Here is a 12971-nt window from a genome sequence, read left to right as displayed (position 1 = left end):
CACCTGCTCTGGAGGGCACTAAAAGGAGTGAATGGGTTGGGAAACATCAGTAAATTGACTGGGGTCTTACAGTAATCTAAAAGTCTCAAGGTTGTGTTTACTTAAACTGAGATATTTCATTTCCAGGTTTCATTTATAGAGCTCATTTTGGAGAGGCCATTGTTAGAGTGGGCCAGTGTTAGAGTGGAGAGCTGAGGCTTTAGCTCAAGAGGTTTCTGTGTGAAGAGACAGAATAAGTGGTCCAAGGATGAAGGGTGGAGAACAGCTCTTTAGGAGAAAAGCTTCAGAGAGCAGGTAAGGTTTTATTTTATTTTGTGTTATCATTGATTCAGCTTTGGTTCAGGAGGCTTTGGTGAGTGGAGGCTAAAATGAGGTTCAAGGTAAAGTCTCTTTTTCCGCATTGTACAGGTAGAACAGTGGAATGGGAGTCAGGGCAGTGGAATGCTCCTTGTGTAGGATGTGAAAAGGATATGGAAAGTCAAGGAGACCTCAGGTGTCCTTGATAATTACACCTGTATGAAGTGCTTTTGGCTGCAGCTCCGTACGGGCTTGTTATAGAACTGGAGCTAGAGCTGGATGAAAGACAAGAGTTACATGGAGGCAACTACACCTAAGTTGCAGGATGTAAGTAACTGGATGACTGTTAGGAAAGGGAAAGGGAATAGGCAGTCAATGCAGGGTACTCCTGTTGTTGTTGCCCTCAATAATAAGTATATAATTTTTGGATAGTTTCAGGGGATACGACCTAACAGAGGAATACCACAATTGTCAGGTCTCTGACACGGAGTCTGTTTCTGTGGCACTGAAAGTAAGGAGGGAGAAGAGGAGATTGTGGTGATATCACATCACGTGTAAGAACATGATTGGACAGAGTTCAGAGTATGCGCAGAAATGACAGAATGATCTAGAAACTGTATGGTGAAAATGCGGTTGCTGTTTGCTGTTGTAAATAGAAGTGTTAGTTCTAATTCTTCCAGAATATGGGCTGTTCTTAGTAACCCATGGTACATATAAAGAACACAATATGGTGTCAGAAATTAGTCTAAAACGTTTCGCTGATATGGGAGAAGCGAAGATAATCAAAAAAAAAAGCGCAAACTTTTTCTTTGTTTGCTAACAGCTTTAAAAATGGAAGTTTTGCAACCCCCATCAATTCTTCAGCTGACTGGAAATGTAGCTGAAAACTGGAAAAGATTTAAACAGCGTTTTGAAATTTATTTATTGGCCATTGGAGCAGATAATAAAATGGAAAAAATCAAAGCTGCAATTCTACTCCATGTAATAGGGGATGACGTAATTGAGGTATATAACCATTTTACTTTTGAAAATGGAGATAATTGAATCTAAAAGCGATAATGGACAAATTTGACGCATTTTGTATACCGAAGCGTAATGTGACGTACGAGCACTATAAGTTTTTCAAGTGTCGGCAGAGACCTGGTCAAATGATTGATCAAATTGTTATGGAGTTCAGAAACCACAGTACAAGATGTGAGTTTGCAGAGCTTACAGACTCTCTCATTAAAGACAGAATTGTTTGCGGCATTCTAGATAATGGTCTGAGAGAAAGACTGTTAGAACAAGATTTGAATTTGGAAAAAGCTGAGGCACTCTGCAAAGCTTCTGAGACTGTGATGTCGCAGGCTAAAGAGCTTTTTATCGAGAATGGCTGCGTAGGTGCTGTAAAGAGTGAACATATTTAAAAAAGTAATGCAGCTACAATGAAACCGACAGAGAGCAAGACAACATCTGAAAGAAAAACAACTTTGTGATCGCTGTGGGCGGCAACATCATCTGAAAAAGTGTCCAGCGTATCAGAAAATGTGCAACACCTGCAGTAAGAGTAATCATTTTTCATGCTGTTGCAGAAATAGGAAGGAAATAAAACATGTAAATGCAGTGCTTGAAAATGAATGTGAGGGGTTTGATATAGATGTGCTTTGTGAAAACAACGTAAGAATGACTGGACTATGCCATTGCAAGTGAACCAAAACATTATTCTGCTTAAATTGGATAGTGGAGCACAAGTAAATGTTCTTGCAGAATCTGAGTTTAATGCATTAAAGCCAAGACCAAAGTTACATCAGACAAATATAAAAGTGACTGAGTATTCAGGTGCAGACATTCCAGTTAAAGGAACATGTATGGCAAAAGTATCACACAAAAATATTGTGCACACGCTTTCATTTGTGGTGGTGCTGAAGAATGTAGAGTCAAAAATGGGTTTATCTGCCTGTGAGAGACTGATTTTGATGAAAAGAGTCTTAGTCCTGGACAGTGATACAGAGTCAGAATACAGTGGACAGAGGCCAAACTTGCCGGTACAGTACAATATGGATCCGAAGCCGAAGAGTGACAAGAATCAGGATACAATTGAAGAAGTGAAAGCACAAGTGAAGGAATTGAGAAGTTTTATTGAAATGATGATGTCTCAGCATAAAAAAAGAGATTACACAGCTAATGAATGAATTGTGACTTCTCTTCAAAGACCTCAAGAAAGAGCCAAGTTCAGAGTTTCCGTTAACTGATGCAGACCAGACAAAACATGAAAATAACAATGAAACACAAGAACTGTGTGAACCACTTAGAAGGTCTACTCGTGTTCGTCAACCCCCAGAGAGACTGACAGAGACATGTTAAATTATGCATTTGTCTTGATTAATGTTGCTAATTGTTTTTCTTTTTAAGGAAAGGATGATGTGGCGATATCATGTGTCATGTGTAAGAATGTGATTGGACAGAGTTCGGAACATGCGCAGAAATGACAGAATGATCTAGAAACTGTATGATGAAAACATGGTTGCTGTTTGCTGTTGTAAGTAAAAGTTCTAGTTTTAATTCTTCCAGAATATGGTTTGTTCTTAGTAACCCACGGTACGTTTAAAGAAAACAACAGAGATCAGTGGTGATAGGGGATTCCTTGGTGAGGGAGACAGGCAGGTTGTCTCCTAGTTATCAGGTCAGAAATGTCTTGGATTGGGTCCACAGCAATCCTGAGGAGGTGAGCAGCCAGAAGTCATGGTACACAATATAGGGAGTTGGAAAGAAAAGGTAAGCAGCAGGACCTCAAAGGTAGTAACCTCTAGATTACTGCCTGTGCCATGCATCAGTGAGGGTAGGAATAGGATGTGGCAGATTAATTCACAGCTGAAGAATTGGTGCAGGGGGCATGGTTTCAGATTTGTGGATCATTGGGAATGAGGTGGTGGAGGAATGGTATTGCTAATCAGAGATAGTATCACAACCGCAGAAAGGGAGGATGTTGTGTGTGAGACCATGTGGGTAAAATTCAGAAACAGGAGAGAGCAATCACTCTGATGGGAGCATTCGATAGGCCCCCAATAGCTACTGGGACCCTGAGGTGCAGTTCAGTAGGCAGATTTTGAAAAGGTGCAAAAATAAGTGTTGTTGTCGTGAATAACTTCAACCTTTCTAACATTGATTGTCACCTCCTTAGTGCAAAAGGTTTAAATGGTGCAGGATTAATTAGGTATGTCCAGGGAGGAGTCTTGACACAGTATGTGGACAGGCCAACTAGATCAGGTACTAAGCAATGAATCTTGTCATGTGATAGATGTTTTTGTGCATTTCAAAGATAATGACCACAACTCCTTGGCCTTTAGCATAGCCATGGACAAGGACAGGAGGAGAAGATGTGGTAAGATATTTAATTGGGAGGGCTAATTACAACGGTATTAGGCGAGAACTTGGGAGTGTAAATTGGGAATAGATATTTTCAAGGAAATGCATGGAAGAAATGTGGAGGTTGTTTAGGGAGCATTTGCATGAGATTCTTGATATGTTAGTCCCACTGAGATGGGGAATGGATGGTAGAGAGAAAGAGCCGTGGTTATTGAGAGAGGTGAAAGGTATAGTCAGGAGGAAGGACTTAACATTCAGGAAGCAAGATCAGACAGGGCTCTTGAGAGTTATAAGGTGAGCACCTTGATGGGACAGGTCACAAAGGAGGACTGATATGTCTGTTTTTCTCATTGGGAACTCTGTCAAAAGGCCTGCATACAGCAGTCCAGCACCATATACACATGTGATTTTATGCTGAGATTAGACATCAAGAAGTCCAGCATCCCAGTGCTGGTGACCTCCATGAGCACACTGTTTGCACTTCTTCATGATTAGTATTTGCAGTTTAAGCAGCAGCTTTGCTACACCTAATTAACAAAGTTTTTCATATTAAAATAAATAGGAAAAACTCAGGGTGTTCCAGACATACATGAAAAACAGGATGATGACTAGAGTGAGTGTAAGACCACTCAAGGATATCAGGGGAAATACGTGCCTGGTGGCATGGGATAAGAGGAGGAATCTTGATGAATGTGAGGTAAGCATAGAGTAGGCTATTGTACTGGAACATATCAAGGTTAAGGAAGAAGCCATGTTGGAGCTTCTGAAAAACATTAGAATAGATAAATGATGGATGTGCCATTTTAAGGCATCACTTTTAGAAGATCTCCTTGATGGTGGGGAGGCTAGTACCTATGAAGAAGCTGGCTGAGTTTATAACCCTCTGCAGCTTCTTTTGATCCTGTGCATTGGCTGGCACAGTTTTCATTTAATTATGGTCCCATCTGAAATTGTCAGGGAGTACTTTTTTTTCCAAAGACTTTACTGTAACTGAAACTGTGGTGGTGAATATCATAGATCATCGTTTTTAACATCAGCAAAAAGAATAAACACATCTCTGTATATCTCTTTATTATCTGGTACTTAGCACTGTAAGTAATGTCTTTAAAGGATGAAAAATAGGTTTGGAGAAGGATTTCAAGAAAAACAAATAGAATTGAAGAAAGTTTTAGAAAGAGATGTCCACACAGCAGGATAATCTGAAATTTATATGACCAATGGAATGAAAAGAAGGTGGAAGATGTTGAAGGGCAGAACTAGAAGACATTAGAATAGAAGAAATATGAGCAGAGGTGGGTCATATGGCTCTTGTTCTATCATTTGATAAGATCATGACTCTCCCCTTAACTGTTGTTGGTGATCAACTGGACCCTAACAACTTGGATTCATCTCCCAATCAAACTTTAAATGATTGTGCACAAGGAGAGCAGTCGCCAAACTACTCTGATGGATTATTCTCAGAATTGTCAGTTCTATATATGCATTCACCAATTGAGAAACTTATATGCAGGTACAGGAGTCTGAAGATAAACACTCAATGTTTTAGGAACAGCTTCTTCATCTCTACTATCAGATACTGTACCTGGACAGTCCAGGAAACCATCAACATTACGAATAAACTTTTCTCAGGCTTCAACCCAGGTACAGGTGTTGATTATAACCAACATTTCGATGACAAATTCTGCCATCTTCTTGAGGGATGATGCCCTGTTAAGTCTAGTCCAGTGGTATTTATACCTTACCTTTGTTGTCTGTCCCTCCTGATTCATTGGTCCTCATTCAATCAGGTTTCAGCTGTCCCACCTTGTTTACAATCGAATTCCAGTTTTTACTTAGAGCAAGACCTTCATCTTCTTTAAAATTCTTTCCCTCTAGTTTTATTTCAATGGCTTCCTTCACCAGGCCGTCCCAAAAGCCATTGGCATGGCACAGTAGTTTTGTGTCTTCCAAGTCAAAATTATGGCCATTGCAAATTATGGAGTGTTCTGCTATCACCAATTTCTCCAGGTAATGAGGAGAAGTATAAATTGGACAGACAGAACGCATAGTGAAAACCTGCATCAAGGTGCTCAGGAGGTGTATCTATTTGGGTTACCCGGAGAAATCGGTGGTAGTAGAAAACCGCATTTGTAATGCCATTGGATTGACTTCGATGGCACAAAACTACTGGGCTGTGCCCATGGCTTTTGGGGCTTCCTGGTAAAGGAAGCCGTTGAAATAAAACTGGAGGAATTACAATGGACATTTACAAAATGGAGAAGATAACAGCATCTGTTAATCATAAGTTGGAACAATTTGATTCATATTGGGAAAAATGGTTTAACTATATAACACCTTTTGCTTGTTCTTTCTTTCCTCTCTTTTCTATAAGTGTATACCTCAAATAAATATTATGTGGAGATTTGTGGCATATATGACTATATGATATATATGTACGATATCTGAAATACATCTTATGGAAATGTTTGTTTGATGATGAACTTCAATAAAAAATAAATTACAAAAAAAAAGAAATAAAATTGGAGGAACAGAATTTTAAACAAAGACAAAGGTTTCCCTCGAAGTAAGAACTGGAATTCGATTGAAAAACAAGGTGGGAGAGCAGAAACCTGACGAACCAGTCAGGAGGGATGGACTATGGGGGTGTAAATACCACTGGACTAAATGTACCCAGGATCAGGAGGAACGGACTATGGGGGTGTAAATACCACTGGACTAAATGTACCCAGGATCAGGAGGGAGAGACTATGGGGGTGTAAATACCACTGGACTAAATGTACCCAGGATCAGGAGGGACGGACTATGGGGGTGTAAATACCACTGGACTAAATGTACCCAGGATCAGGAGGGACGGACTATGGGGGTGTAAATACCACTGGAGTAAATGTACCCAGGATCAGGAGGGAGAGACTATGGGGGTGTAAATACCACTGGACTAAATGTACCCAGGATCAGGAGGGACGGACTATGGGGGTGTAAATACCACTGGACTAAATGTACCCAGGATCAGGAGGGACGGACTATGGGGGTGTAAATACCACTGGACTAAACGTACCCAGGATCAGGAGGGACAGACTATGGGGGTGTAAATACCACTGGACTAAATGTACCCAGGCATCATCCTTGAAGAAGATTGCAGAGTTTATCATTGAAACATTGGTTATAATCAACACCTGTTCCTGGGTGGAAGCTTGAGAAGAGTTTATTTGTGATACATGCCGGGAAAGCACTAGATCCTTTTTCATCAACAGTAAATCACTATTTTGTTATCTTTTAGCACTGCTTACTTATATTTTATATTTCTTATTGTAACTTATGGTAATTATTTATGTATTGCCCTGTATTTCTGCTGCAGAACAACACATCTCATGACAGATGTCAGTGATAATAAACCTGATTCTGATTAGTAAAGGGGCCAAAAATAATGAGGAATGGTTGAGATTCAAACCCCAACCTAGGTTAAAAATGGCTTGCATAATTATACATAAAGTCCCTTCTTGAAACAGTATGTGTTAAAATTCTTAAAACAGGACAATGTTGCATTCAGGCCTGACCTAAATAAACTTCTAAAATAGTTTAGTTAGTTGTACTGGGCAGCAGAGATCATGCTAGATACAAAACACATCTCTTACATTGTGAGATTTTTAGAATTAATTGTTTCAGAATCATAATCTAGAAATTAACATGTTCTGATCAAAGCTTCTTTTAAGCTGCAGTACCTTTTCAGAAATTAAAGCTAAGAATTGACCATTATTCAGGGGAATCTTTGTTTGTTACCAATGGGCTTGACAAGAATATTAATTTGGAAAGCAAACATTTCGACCAGAGTCCACATGTATGCACTGGTGATTCACCATCAGATGGCAAATGTGTCAATATAGAGATAGCAAATAACCCTGTGCACTGAGTGGTAAATTAGATTGCCAGTCACTCCTTGCCGATACTATGTTCACTGGCTGAAAAACAATTTGGATTTACATAACTTGTCTTTAGTAGAGAGAAAAAAAATCATGGATTACAATCATACAAACACATGGATGCCAAGCCAGGGTCAGGTATATTTGGAGGTGTAACCACGATTCAGTTACAGATAGGCATTTGGTAAATAAATAAAGCAGAAGGCGGCTGCAAAACGGAAAAAGGGAGAAGTCATGAAGAGATCATCTACTGGGTCAATGTGGATGGAAGTCAGAAACAGGAAGGGGGCAATCACTCTATTGGGAGTAATCTATTGAACCACCACCCCATCCCCCACCCTATAGCAACAGAGATACCGAGGAACAAATTGGGAAGCAGATTTTAGAAATGTGCAAAAACAACAGGGTTGTTATCATGGGTGAATTCAGCTTTCCTAATATTGATCAGCACCTTCTTGGTACAAAAGATCTAGATGGGTTGGAATTTGTTAGGTGTGTCCAGAAAGGATTCCTGACACAATATGTAGACAGGCCAACTATAGGAGAGGCCATACTGATTCTGTTGCAAGGCAATGAACCAAGTCAGGTGTCAGATCTCTCAGTGGATGAGCATTTTGGAAACAGTAACAACAAATCCCTGACCTTTGGATTTATATAGGGGACAGGAGGCCACTTTTAGGAGGAGGAATTTTGGTAAAGCAAGATGGATGAAGTTTAAGGTTTTATATGATGAATGTCTGTCAGCGCTGAATGATGAGGATGATGTAGATTTCTGCAATGAAAGGTAATGTCACTTTATTCATCAAGCTGCGGTGGAAGTGACTCCTATTAAAAAAGGCCGGTGATGTTGTGGGGATGGAACAGGACTCTCTGACGGTGGTGTCTGAAAAGAGGATGCTGTCTAAGTTGCATGCCATCTTGGACAATGTCTCCCATCCACTACATAATGTACTGGGTGGGCACAGGAGTACATTCAGCCAGGGACTCATTCCACCGAGAAGCAACGCAGAGCGTCATAGGAAGTCATTCCTGCCTGTGGCCATCAAACTTTACAACTCCTCCCTTGGAGGGTCAGACACCCTGAGCCAATAGGCTGGTCCTGGACTTATTTCCTGGCATAATTTACATATTACTATTTAACTATTAATGGTTTTATTACTATTTATTATTTATGGTACAACTGTAATGAAAACCAATTTCCCCCGGGATCAATAAAGTATGAGTATGACTATGACTATGGCTAATAGGAGAAAGGCTATACTATGGTGGACTGAGGAGTGTGCAGAGGAAATTAGGGAGAGAAATAAGGCATTTAAGAAAGTTAAGAAGTATCACTCTGCGAGTGACCTCATTAAGTATAAAAGAGCATAGACCATGGTGAGGAAAGAGGTGAAGGTTGCGAAAAAGCTTTTCTGGAGGTCATATTGTGCTAGGAAGGGATACTAAACCTGGAAGTGTTTGGGGAATGATTAAGAAAATGGAGGGGGGGAGAGGGGATTCATAGGGCTAATAACATTCCAGTACTGATTAAAGAAGGTAATACGAATGTTACTGAAATAGAGAAGGTTGAGTTACTAGCTTGGTGATTTGCTGCAATTCATAATCAAGATAATTTAAGCCAAGAGGCTCTAAGTGAATACCCTGATCTGCTGGAAGTCAGCTGCAGCAATGATAGTATTAGTGATGTAGAGTTTTCTTTGCGTGAATTTCAGAAAACTATTAATAGTACAGGTCAGACGTCTCCAGGAAAGGATGCTATGTTAATTGTACCTTTATACATATGGCTGAGATAATATTCTTGAGATTATGGCTCTCTTGAGATAATATTCAAATTTAAATCCTATTTGGAGTTTAGGTCATTTTTCCTCCTCATGGAAAATGGGTAGTGCTTATTCTAAAACCTGGGAACCTGTGTTGGATTCTTCTAGTTATAGACCAGTATCATTAACTTCCCATTTGTGTAAACTAATGGAACTTATGTAATAGATGGGTTGAATTATATTTTGGAAAAAAGAGATGATATAACGTTTTATCAGAGCAGATTTCAGAAGGCTGGAATAACATTGGATTCAGTTTTATGTTTGGAAGATCGTATTAGGAAAGCACAAGTAAAGAAGTTGTAACAGCAATATTTTTTGATATTGAGAAAAACTTATGATATGTTATGATGGGAAGATCTTTTGACTAAATTATGGAAATTAGGAGTGGAAGGAAGGCCATATAATTTTTTTCAGAGTTTTTTTTATTTGGACAGTCAATGCGGGTAAGAGTAGGTAAGGAGTATTCAAGCTTCAATGAGGTAGAGAATGGGAGCCCACAAGGCAGTATTTGTAGCCCTTTATTATTTAATATTATGATTAATGATATTTTCTCTGAGATAGGTACTGGGATGGGTAAATCACTCTTTGCAGATGATGGAGCTTTATGGATCAGAGGTAGAAATTTCAATTTAACTGTATGTAGGATGCAATTAGCAATTAATAAGCAACTGAGAAGGCATACAAGGAAGCCAAAGCTAGTGGGAAGATAGAGGATTGGGAAGCTTTTTAAAAATTGCAGAAGGAAACTAAGAAGGACATTAGAAAGGAAAAGATGAATTACAAAAGGAAGTTGGCAATTAATATCAAAGAAGATAATAAAAGCTTTTTTAAGAATATAAAGGGTAAAAGAGAGTTGAGGGTAGATATAGGACGAATGGAAAATGATGCTGAAGATATTGTAATGAGAGACATAGAGATGGCAGAGGAACTGAATGCGTATTTTGCATCAGTCTTCACAGTGGAAGACATCTGCAGTATACCAGACATTCAAGAGTGTTAGGGAAGTAAAACGGGTGCAGTGAAAATTACGATGGAGAAGGTGCTCAGGAAGCTTAATGGTCTGAGGGTGGATAACTCTCCTGGATTGGATGGAAAGCACCCTTGGGTTCTGAAGGAAGTAGTTGGAGAAATTGTGGAGGTATTAACAATGATCTTTCAGGAATCGATAGATTCTGTCATAGTACTGGATGACTAGAAAATTGTAAATATTACTCCGCTATTTAAGAAGGGTGGGAGGCAGCAGAAAGGAAACTATAGGCCTGTTAGCATGACAACAGTGGTTAGGAGGTTGTTGGAATCAATTGTTAGGGATGAGATTATGGAGTACCTTGAGGCACATGACAAGATAGGCCAAAACCAGCATGGTTTCATGAAAAGAAAATCCTGCCCGACTAACCTGCTGCAATTTTTTGAGGAAATTACAAGCAGGGTAGACAAAGGAGATGCAGCAGATGTGGTGTACTTGGATTTTCAGAAGGCTTTTGACAACGTGCTCCACATGAGGCTGCTTAGCATGATAACAGCCCATAGGGAAGTTGCTAGCATGGGTGGAACATTAGCTGATCGGCAGAAAACAGTGAGCCATTTCTGGCAGGGGATCCATTTCTGGCTGGCTGCTGGTTACCAGTGGAGTTCCACAGGGGTCGGTGTTGGGACCGCTGCTTTTTACAATGTATGTCGATGATTTGGACTATGAGATTAATGGATTTGTGGCTAAATTTGCCGATGATACAAAGATAGGTGGAGGAGTGGGTAGTGTTGAGGAAACAGGGAGCCTGCAGAGTGACTTAGATAGTTTAGGGGAATGGGCAAAGAAGTGGCAAATGAAATACAATGTTGGAAAGTACATGGTCATGCACTTTGGTGGAAGAAATAAACAGGCAGATTATTATTTAGATGGGGAGAGAATTCAAAATGCAGAGATGCAAAGGGACTTGGGAGTCCTTGTGCAGGATACCCTAAAGGTTAACCTCCAGGTTAAGTCGGTGGTGAAGAAGGCGAATGCAATGTTGGCACTCATTTCTAGAAGTATAGAGTGTAAGAGTAGGGATGTGATGTTGGGGCTCTATAAGGCACTCGTGAGACCACACTTGAAGTATTGTGTGCAGTTTTGGGCTCCTTATTTTAGAAAGGAAATACTGATTCTGTGGAATTTGTTGCCACGAGTGGCTGTGAAGGCCAAGTCACTGGGTGTATTTAAGGCAGAGATAGATAGGTTCTTGATTAGCCAAGGCATCAAAGGGTATGGGGAGAAGGCAGGGGAGTGGGGATGACTGAAAGAATTGGATCAGCCCATGATTGAATGGCGGAACAGACTCGATGAGCCAAATGGCCTACTTCTGCTCCTATATCTTATGGTCTTATGCATTGAAAACAATGGCTTCTGGAAGATCTGAGCTCCACCTCCTGTGCGCATGTGACTGTTTTAAATATAACAGGTCCTTTTTCTTCTTTCTTTACTTTAATATCTGTTTGCTTAAGTTATCTTCCTTAAATATACTTCTTTATAAACTGTAGGCAGTTACAATCTATTATTTCTTGCCATAGGCGATTGCCGGGGGCAGTAAATCACACAGCATTCACACAAACCAGGGTTTGGGTTTGCGAGACAAGCCAAACTTAGAGATTTGGCAGGACCAAAGTTGTTTACACCCTAGACGTACAAAGCCTGAGAAAGGTGAATTTCTCACTGGGGAGTCCAGTGGCTGTTAGCGAGGGGTTAACAAGCCACATTTCCGGAGACGCCCGTAAAAAGGGGTTTCAAAAGCAATGCCGCCCTCTCTGCCTCCCTGCCGGGTCCTTTCGATACAATGTGCATCCTTGGATATTAAGCTCCCAGGTATAATCTTCTTTGAATCAGTGATACCTACAGCATCATACATACCAATCTGTAACTGTGCTACAAGTTCATCTACCTTACTCGGTATACTTCGCACATTTAAATATAGCACCTTCTGTCCTGTATTCGCCCTTTTCGATTTTGTCCACCTTCTATGTTGCAACTCATTCTGTTGACTGCAATTTTGCCCTATCATCAGCCTCTCCTTGCTTGGAGTCTCATTACATATTGCCTTGATTTGTAAACCAACTACCTCATCCTCAGCACTATCACACCAGTTCCATCCCCATGCCAAATTATTTTAAATACTCCTGAAAAACTCTAGCAAATCTGCCTGCAAGGATATTGTATCCCCTTAGGTTCAGGTGTAATCTATCCCTTTTGTACAGGTCATACCTTCCCCAGAGACATCCAATGATCCATAAATCTAAACGCCTGCCCCCTGCACTAGTTGCTCAGCTATGTGTTCACCTGCCAAATCATTCTATTCTTACCATCAAAGGCACATGGCATAGGCAGCAATCCAGAGATTGCTTAACCTGGAGGTCCTGTTACTGATGCAGGAACAGTAATAACGTCTAAGACACTTAGACATTCACATGGATAGGAAAGGTTTAGAGGAATACAAGCCAAACATGAGCAAATGGGAACATCTTAGACTGGCTTGGATGAGTTGGGACATAGAGCTCACCTCCATGTGGTATTTACTCTGTTTCTACAACCAGTTATTGATTTCATAACCAATGGTTACTC

Source organism: Mobula hypostoma, chromosome 6 (genome assembly GCF_963921235.1).
Source record: "Mobula hypostoma chromosome 6, sMobHyp1.1, whole genome shotgun sequence".
Lineage (NCBI taxonomy): Eukaryota > Metazoa > Chordata > Chondrichthyes > Myliobatiformes > Myliobatidae > Mobula > Mobula hypostoma.
Note: the sequence above shows the minus strand (reverse complement) of the source record.